Source organism: Anas platyrhynchos, chromosome 33 (assembly GCF_047663525.1).
Source record: "Anas platyrhynchos isolate ZD024472 breed Pekin duck chromosome 33, IASCAAS_PekinDuck_T2T, whole genome shotgun sequence".
Classification (NCBI taxonomy): domain Eukaryota; kingdom Metazoa; phylum Chordata; class Aves; order Anseriformes; family Anatidae; genus Anas; species Anas platyrhynchos.
The window spans coordinates 148,332-158,076 of record NC_092618.1 but is presented as its reverse complement, the minus strand read 5'-3'; the positions used below and the strand labels follow the sequence as shown (position 1 = coordinate 158,076).

Here is a 9,745-nt window from a genome sequence, read left to right as displayed (position 1 = left end):
TGATTACTGGTATCTACCACTGTATTATCTACAACTATAGAATCACAATGAGTTCTCATGCAAACGCAACCTTTCCCAATATATACAAGTACAGTTTCAAGGGTTTCATTAGGATGTATCTCAAAGTGGCAAATATTTTGCTCAGTGTCAAGAGAAATGTCTTGAGATTCCAGCGTGTTACTTTCACAGATGAAACCTTTTTGTTCATGCACAATACATGCATTTACATCAATTGTTTGCCACTTTCCTCCCTTTTGATGGGCCCATACTTTACGCTCTTTAGGATAAAGTATAGTTCCATTATGATTGAGTCCTAATGCAATGATTGGATATACATTGTATACAGTGGCATTACTTATAGTAAGTATAAAGGCAACAATTTTATCATTTTCTGCATAATGGGTAAAGTTGACTAATTGCCACCAAGCTTGAAATTCTTTTTCAAATTCTGAAGCATTATCCTAAATCAATTTTCAAATTTCAGTGGGCAAAGTTCCTCCTTCTCCCTCTCTAATAATAGCTGCTGCTACAGCTTGTATCCATAACTGCGCTTGGATGCAACTCAAGGCAAGGGAGGTATTGCCTTGGGCTTTTCCAAGGGCATTTACAATTAATTGATGATCATTTTCCTCAATTTGTTTCCAATGGGGCAAAACATCTGATAGAAGCCATTGATTTGCTCCTAAGGCCAATAAGGATTATTTTATTGGTTTTTCCAGTTTCCTTAGGTCATCTGTAGTAGCAGTTATTCTACTCATTAAGACCTCAGCATCAATGCTATTTAAGATACCTAATCCTGTCCCTAATAACCCAGTTGCATCCCATGGCACGCGCTGAGATTGTTTTGGAGAACGTCCATGTAACCATGCTAACCAGCCGGTGTAGGCAGTTCTCAGAAAGGTGGTACATTGTGAGTTAATTTCAGAGATACTAATGTGCAGCGCTAGCTCTACCCTTTTTAGGGACCAACTAGGGTTAAAGAGAATTTGTTGTTGTCCCACATTTTTAATTATGTAAGGACCTGTGTTGAAGATGGAAGGAGTTAGACCAATGGGAAGCTGAGTCGGTTCGTTTTCAATAATCTGCAGGGGCAGAGGCTTCTTATCCTTTGACCACGAATCCAGACATGGCTTGAAGTTCAGCCATTCTTAGAGAATTGTTCCAACTCCATTCATCTTTTGAAAATATTTTGTTTCCATGTAGAACTAAAGTAGAGAGATTTAGGTCCTTTCTGTTTTGAGATGTTCCAGTGACTGCTATACTGTGACAATACATGGTTAAATGCCATGGTGAAACACCTCAGCTCCAAGCACAGCCACAGTAGCTAAGTTTCCTTTAAGGTCTGTAATTGCGTCAAGGTCAGGGTAAAGCATAGCATCATTAATCCAAACTGTTGATTCGTCATCTTCCAGCTGTCCCTATACAGTTCGCTCAGGGTTCCTGTGAACACAAAAGAAAATAAAATATGCTCGGTTGTATTCAACCGGCAGGGTTAGAAAGAGGGTGAAATAGCAATCTTTGATTTCCCATGCATAGAAATATTTGGGAGTAGTTAGCACTATTGCTACTGTTAGAAACACAGAGGGCTTTCACTATCTCTGCCATGTTTGGAACTGTGGCATTCAAAGGTGTAGTGTTAGCATTTAACTGTCTGTAATCCACTGTAAAATGCCATTGCCTGGTTGGTTTCTTTACTGGCCACACTGGTGAATTGTAAGGTGAATTGGTCCTTTTAATAATGCCTCTTTTTTCCAATTCTGTTATCACCCCGTCAATCCCCATAAGTGCTGCTGCTGACAACAGATACTGCCCGATCATTAATGATTTTAGAGGGGATAGGGGTATGGATGTTTGTAACAGGCTCAGTCTCATGGTGCCTGAATCCCTTTGATGTGTCGCGAAACTCCACACAGTTCCATCAGGGAGTTTCCACATACAACCATGCAGTCTGTCAAATCCTAAAATATTAGTGTATGCAGCACCAACTAATACTTCTACCCTGGTTAATTTTTGTTCCTCTGGCAACCAGAGTGAAATTTTTACAGTGGGGCACTGTTTTTCCACACCATTGATTCCCGTGAATTTAACCCTGCATTGACCAGGTGTTATGCTCAGGGTTTGTGCTGTCTCATGTGTAATTACTGACATTTGGGTCCTGGTATCAATAAGAAAATTTACCAATATTTTTGGGGGTTCAACAGGAATAGCGATAATAGGGTCAGAGTGTTCATTAGAGAGCCATTGAATTGCTAATGCCCGCTGAGCAGGGTGGCTCATTGCCCTCCCCGGGGATAAGAGTTTTTTGCCGACACAACTCACCTCGTTCCCTATTAGGTTTCAACCTCTCTTTGAATTTGGGATATCTGGGATTTTTAGTGTGGATTTGGCGGACTCGCCGAGAGTGGTCTTGGGATTTAATACTGGATGAATTAATCCAGCCCATTCGGTGTCCGTACTTATCTATGTCTTGTACCAATTCACTCCAGGTGGGAATAGGGGAGTTAGGATTTCGCCTACAACCACTATCATCATCCCTACAAGCAGCTAGTATGTGATCTTGGGTGTTTGCTACAAACATCTTAAGACAATCAGGGAGTCCACAGATGAGGGGTTAACCGAACCGGATCAATAGGAGCTAACATCGGGAATTTCCTAAATTCATCTCTTTCATATATCGCTTGAATACAGGCTGCTTTCTGTACTGCTACAGCCAGGTCATCTCCTGGTGTGGTGGTTAAAAATACTCCAGGTCTCCAAAAGCCTCCTACCTCTTCCTTACACAACATCATTCGATCTCCTCCTTTAAGAGAAACTCGACACACATACTCAACTTCTGATTCCCCTGACCGCCTTGAGAACTTCTCCTGTATTTTAACCAACTCTGCTGGTGGCAACGGAATTGTTTGCACAGTAGTGCGGATTTCATCATTATCATCAATAGTAGTCTCAGTCTTAACCAAAGGTCTCAAGGAAATGGATTGGGGTTCAGAATCAGAAATCTCTTCAACACCATCATCACTGTCAGACCAGAAATCACTGTCCCAGCTTTCAGGTTCTACACTATGCAGCCCTCCACGAATCTGTTTGACCGGAGTGCAAGGCTGTACTTTGTTTAACAGATGACTAACCCTCTCCAGCAATTGTTTAAGATGATTATCCTCATGCACAAGTTTATCATTTTCACTCACAAGTTTGTCATTTTCATCCAAAAGTTTATCCACTCTGATTCCTAATGTTTTTCCCGTCTCCCTTTCAAAGGCCAATGATGACTTCAACACCTCAATCTCTGATTTCACAGAATCACACCGAATCACAGAATCTCTAGGTTGGAAGAGACCTCAAGATCATCGAGTCCAACCTCTAACCTAACACTAACAGTCCCCACTAAACCATACCCCTAAGTTCTACATCTAAACGTCTTTTGAAGACTTCCAGGGATGGTGACTCCACCACCTCCCTGGGCATCCCGTTCCAGTGCCTAACAACCCTTTCAGTAAAGAAATTCTTCCTAACATCTAACCTAAAACTCCCCTGGCGTAACTTTAGCCCATTCCCCCTCGTCCTGTCACCAGGCACATGGGAGAACAGGCCAACCCCCACCTCGCTACAGCCTCCTTTAATGTACTTATACAGAGCAATAAGGTCACCCCTGAGCCTCCTCTTCTCTAGGCTGAACAAGCCCAGCTCCTTCAGCCGCTCCTCATAGGACTTGTTCTCCAGGCCCCTCACCAGCTTCGTCGCCCTTCTTTGGACCCGCTCAAGCACCTCGATGTCCTTCTTGGAGCGAGGGGCCCAAAACTGAACACAGTACTCGAGGTGCGGCCTCACCAGAGCCAAGTACAGGGGGACGATCACCTCCCTAGCCCTGCTGGTCACACTGTTTCTGATACAAGCCAGGATGCCATTGGCCTTCTTGGCCACCTGAGCACACTGCTGCCTCATATTCAGCCGACTGTCCACCATCACTCCCAGGTCCTTCTCTGCCTGGCAGCTCTCCAACCATTCATCTCCCAGCCTGTAGCTCTGCTTGGGGTTATTGCGCCCCAGGTGCAGGACCTGGCACTTGGCCTTGTTGAACTTCATGCAGTTGACCTCAGCCCATCGGTGCAGCCTATCCAGATCCTCCTGCAGAGCCTTCCTACCCTCGAGCAGATCGACACACGCATCTAACTTGGTGTCATCTGCAAACTTACTGAGGGTGCACTCAATGCCCTCGTCCAGATCATTGATGAAGATATTAAAGAGGACCGGCCCCAGCACCGAGCCCTGGGGGACGCCACTAGTGACTGGGCTCCAACTGGACTTGGCTCCATTTACCACAACTCTTTGGGCCCGGCTATCCACCCAGTTTCTAACCCAATGAAGCGTGCACCAGTCCAAGCCAAGAGCAGCCAGTTTCTTGAGGAGAATGCTGTGGGAGACGGTGTCAAAAGCCTTGCTGAAGTCAAGGTAGACCACATCCACAGCCTTTCCCTCATCCACCCAGCGCGTCACTTTGTCACTTTGTCTGCCCTCCGGCCCTTCTTGTAGATGGGCGTCATGTTTGCTAGCCGCCAGTCAGCTGGGACCTCCCCCAATAGCCAGGACTGCTGATAAATGATGGTTAGGGGCTTGGCCAGCTCCTCTGCCAGTTCTCTCAGTACCCTTGGGTGGATCCCATCCGGCCCCATCGACTTGTGCACATTCAAGTGCCGTACCAGGTCACCAACCAGTTCTTCGTGGATAGTGAGGGCCACATCCTGCTCCCCGTCCCCTTCCACCAGTTCTGGGTACTGGGTATCCAGAGAGCAACCGGTATTGCTGCTAAAGACTGAGGCAAAGAAGGCATTCAGCACCTCCGCCTTTTCCTCATCTCTTGTAACTAAGTTTCCCCCCGCATCCAGGAAAGGATGGAGATTCTCCCTAGTCCTCCTTTTTGTGTTGATGTATTTATAAAAGCGTTTTTTGTTATCTTTAACAGCAGTAGCCAGATTGAGCTCCAGATGAGCTTTGGCCTTCCTAATCTTGTCCCTGCACAGCCTCGCTACATCCTTATAGTCCTCCCTAGTGGCCTGCCCAGTTTTCCAAAGATTATAAACCCTCTTTTTTCTCCTAAGCTCAAGCCACAATTCTCTGTTGAGCCAGGCTGGTCTTCTTCCCCGCTGGCTCATCTTTGGGCGCATGGGAATAGACTGCTCCTGTGCCATTAGGATTTGCCTCTTAAAGAGCGCCCAGCCTTTCTGGACCCCTCTGCCCTTCAGAACCGCCTCCCATGGGACTCCACCAACTAGTGTCCTGAGCAGCCCAAAGTCAGCCCTCCGAAAGTCCAGTACAGTGGTTTTACTGGTTCCCTTCCTGGCCTCGCCAAGAATAGTGAACTCCACCATTTCGTGGTCACTCTGCCCAAGACTGCTCCCGACAATCACATCCTCCACCAGTCCTTCTCTGTTTGTGAAGAGAAGGTCTAGCAGGGCACCACCGCTGGTAGGTTCACTAATCAGCTGCGTCAGGAAGCTATCTTCCACACTCTCCAGAAACCTCCTAGACTGCTTTCTCTGGGCTGTGTTGTGCTTCCAGGATATGTCAGGGAAGTTGAAGTCCCTCACGAGTACAAGCGCTGACGATTTCGCAACTTCTGTCAGCTGCCTGTAGAACTCCTCATCCGTCTCCTCATCCTGGTTCGACGGTCTATAGCAGACCCCGACCAGGACACTAGCCTTGTTGTCCCTGCCGATCCTAACCCAAAGGGACTCGACCTTGTCATTCCTAGCCTCGAGTTCTACAACATCGAAAGACTCTCTAATATAGAGAGCCACACCGCCACCCCTTCTGTGCTGCCTGTCCCTTCTGAAGAGCCTATAGCCAGGCATCGCAGCACTCCAGTCATGAGACTGGTCCCACCACGTTTCCGTGATGGCAACCAAGTCGTAGCCTGCCTGCTGCACGATGGCTTCCAGCTCCTCCTATTTGTTACCCATGCTGCGTGCATTGGTGTAGATGCACTTCAGCTGGGCCTTTACCTTATCCTCCGGCCTTGCCATTGCTCCTCCTGGCACAGCCCCAACAGTCCTTGCTTCAGCCCCATCCCCCTTCTTACCTAGTCTAAAGCCCTATCATTGAGCCCTGCCAGCTCCTGGCCCAGGATCCTTTTTCCCCTAAAGGATAGGGACCCGTCTACAGCCATCAGACCAGGTGCTGAGTAAACTGCCCCATGGTCAAAAAAACCAAGATTTCTGCGTAGGCACCAGCCCCGGAGCCACGTGTTTAACAGGTGGGCTTTCCTTGTCCTCTCCGTACCCCTCCCTGTCAACGTAGGGATGGACGAAAACACTACCTGCACTCCTGCTCCGTCCACTAACCGTCCCAGCCCCCTAAAGTCTCTTTTGATAGCCTTCAGGCTTCTGTCATCAATGTCATCACTGCCCGCCTGGACTATCAGGAGAGGATAATAATCAGAGGGGCGTACCAGGTTGGGGAGCTTCCTGGCAACGTCCCTGACCCTGGCCCCAGGGAGGCAGCAGACTTCCCTACGGGTAGGGTCAGGCCGACAAATAGGGCCCTCTGTCCCCCTAAGGATAGAGTCTCCCATGACAATCACCCTTCTTTCTTTCTTGGTGGAGGCAGTCCTGATGCGTGGAGTCGACCTCCTCGCCCTAGGCATCCTCCTGGGAACACTTTCTATCTCTTCCTCAGTTGGTGGTCTCTCAATCTCCAGGGCCTCAAACCTGTTTCGTAAGGGCACCTGGGAAGGTGGGGCCGGAAGGGGAGGGCATTGCCTGCCCTGTCGCGCAGGGACCTGTCTCCACTCCTCCTCAACTCCCAGATCCCCTCCCTCTGCCCGACGGCGACAGGGCAGGGGGTCCACCCCCGTTTGGGGTGTCTCACCCCGGTACCTCTCCTTGAGGCCCTGCAGGGAGTTGCTCCAGAAGTCTATCTCCCGCTCACACTCCCTGATGGCCCTCAGCCTCTCCACCTCCTCCTTGAGCTCTGCCACCATTTCAAAGCTGTATGTTCCGCATCAGAGATCAGTTTGGGAGCAGGAGTTTCCTTAGCTTTTTGCCGAGCACAAGACAAACAGGCTCCTAACACAGCACAAATCACACCTTTACCCTTTCTTTGACCAGTCTTTTGTGAAGCCTGACACTGCTCAATGCGCTCTACCACTTTCTCCTCATCTTTCCAAAACTTTTGGGAAAACTCCTTGTAGTGGGTTTACGTGGCAAGGTTTTGGTAGCAGGGAGCCATAGGGGTGGTTTCTGTGAGAAAGATCTAGAAGCTGCCCCATGTTTGGGAAGGGCCCCATTGTTTTCCAGATCTGAGCCAATAAGCCATGTTGTTTTGCGCCTCTGTGAGAGCATATTTAAGACAGGGAAAAAAACGCTGTGCCACACAGCAGCCGGGAGAGTCAAGGGAGTGTGAAAACAGCCTTGCAGGCGCCAAGGTCAGTGAAGAAGGAGGGGGAGAGGTGCTCCAGGCGCCGGAGAAGAAGTCCCCTGCGGCCTGTGGTGAGGACCTTGGTGAAGCAGGATGTCCCCCTGCAGCCCATGGAGCACCACGGCGGAGCAGGGTTCCACGCTGCAGCGTGTGGAGGAGACCACGGTGGAGCAGGTGGCCCTGCACCGATGGAGGCTGCCGCCTGTGGAAGACCCCTGCCGGAGCAGATTCTGGGCCACACCTGTAGCCCATGGAGAGGAGACCACGCAGGAGCAGGTGACCTGGCAGGAGCTGCTGCCCGTGGGGGAGCCAGGTTGGAGCAGTCTGCTCCTGAGGGATGGACCCCGTGCTACGGACCCATATCTGGAGCAGTTCTGGAAGAGCTGCTGCCTGTGGGAAGCCCACGCCGGATCAGTTCATCAAGGACTGTATCCCGTAGGTGGGACCCCACAGCACAGGGGACGAGAGTGACCGAGAAAGAGTGGCAGAGAAGAAGTGCTGTAGACTGACCATAACCCCCATTCCCCCGTTCCCCTGCGCCGCTCGGGGGGAGGAGGTGGAAGAGGGTGGATAGGGGGGAAGGTGCTTTTGGTTTCTTTCCTTTGTTTCTCACTTCTCTAGCTTGTTAGTAATGAGCAATAAATCTTACTATCTGTCTTCTTATGCTGAGTCTGGTTTGCCCGTTACAATAATTATTGCGTGATTTTCTCGTCCTTATCTCAATCCTTGAGCCCTTTTCACATATTTTCTCCCCATTCCTCTTTGAGGAGGGGGAGTGAGAGAGCGGCTGTGGTGGAGCTCGGCTGCCCACTCGAGCGGAACCACGACAGTCCTTCCCTGCCTGGGAAGGGGCACATTTGTATTTTTGCAGTAGTTTATCCATAGCAATCCTGCTGACTACACCAATTTTACTGTCGCGTTAAGGGGTTTAGCTGATTAACCGTTACGGGCCCGATCGGATTCAGAGTACTGAACCAGTCGGACGTTCACCAAAAACACATTAACTGTCTGGGGGTCCAGTCAGACATTCACCAAAAACGCATTAACCGTCTGGGGGTCTGGTTAGATTCAGAACACTGAACTATCACGGATAACCACCCTCACCCTAGTTGCACTTAATGAGAGCTATCACAATGCAATCAAGTACGGTTTATTACAGCAACAGATAATCAGGTTCTTTTGGATTGCCGATGATAGTGACTATCTGCAAAAGCAAGCTAGTATGCATGAAATATACAGGTATTATAGGTGTTAGAGGTGTTACAGATGTTATAGATGTTACAGGTGTTACAGGTGTTACAGGTGCGCAGCCTAGAAATAAAACTCGTTAAAAAGATCAAAGACTCTATAGAGATTTATAAGCAAGTATTCAGATCTCACCCAAAGGCGTCCCAATTGGGGGGAAGAGAGGCCCAGCCCGTCGACTGATCCCAGGAGTCAGGAGGTCCTAAGGATGTTGTATGTCCTCGGGATGGTATCTCCCCTGACGGTGGTATCTTCCCTGCCATCCCCTCTCTCTTGGGCCAATTTATATTATTTTCTATCTTTTAGGTGGAGCTTGAGTGGCTCTAGTCAAGCATATCTTAGTTATGATTGGTGTAAAGTTTTCCCATCTCTGTTTAAAGTAATAGGCTCCGAGAAATTCAAAGCGCATGCTCAGTGAAGGGTGGTCGCACCTTGGAGGCAGGTAGCTTTTGGGATGGAGGTGTGTTTTGGTATTATAATGATATTATAATGAGCAAAAAGTACACTAGGGTACAGTATTTGTCAAAACATGACAGGTCTTTGGCTTAGGGTGGCAAAAAGTGCAGCTTTGTGCACAAGAACAATCGAGGCCCCACCTGATTACAGAGCCCAGCTGTGGTGTCTCCACTCCACTCTACGCTCCGTGCTGTTCCTTAGGGCTAGCACACCAAGTTTCCCCAGCGCGATAGCATCTAAGGTTGGGAGCCTAGGGAATAATGCAGTTATGCCCTACCCTGAATGCCTCTTCAATGCTGTACCTTTTCCTTAAAAATGTGAATGTTAGTTTTATTTTCCTAGTTACTTCAGGCAATTACACCACAACACGTCAGCCCCTGTAACAGATCCATAGCCTGTCCAAAGCCACTCCAAACACTGCAAAAGGCCCTGCAGGCACTCCAGCTCCTGAAGTGGGCCCAAAGTTAAACCAACCCCTGTGGCAGGCCCTGTCACTACTCCAAAACCTGCAATAGACCCTGCAGCCATTCCAACTAATCCCAAAATCCCTGCAGACAGAACAACTCCTGTGTTGGGCCCTGCAGACACTCCTGCCCCTGCAGCCACTCCTGCCCCTGCGATGAGCTCCATG

The 9,745-nt window shown here is 48.9% G+C and overlaps 1 long non-coding RNA gene across 1 annotated transcript; it reads right to left on the bottom strand.

Moving 5' to 3' along the window:
- Positions 1-319: 319 nt before the first annotated feature.
- On the bottom strand, positions 320-9,098 carry LOC140000313 (uncharacterized). The gene is made up of 2 exons (XR_011805481.1): positions 8,794-9,098; positions 320-1,440 (listed from the first exon to the last, which is right to left on the bottom strand). It is a non-coding gene; the product is annotated as an uncharacterized lncRNA (long non-coding RNA).
- Between the last annotated feature and the right edge of the window lie 647 nt (positions 9,099-9,745).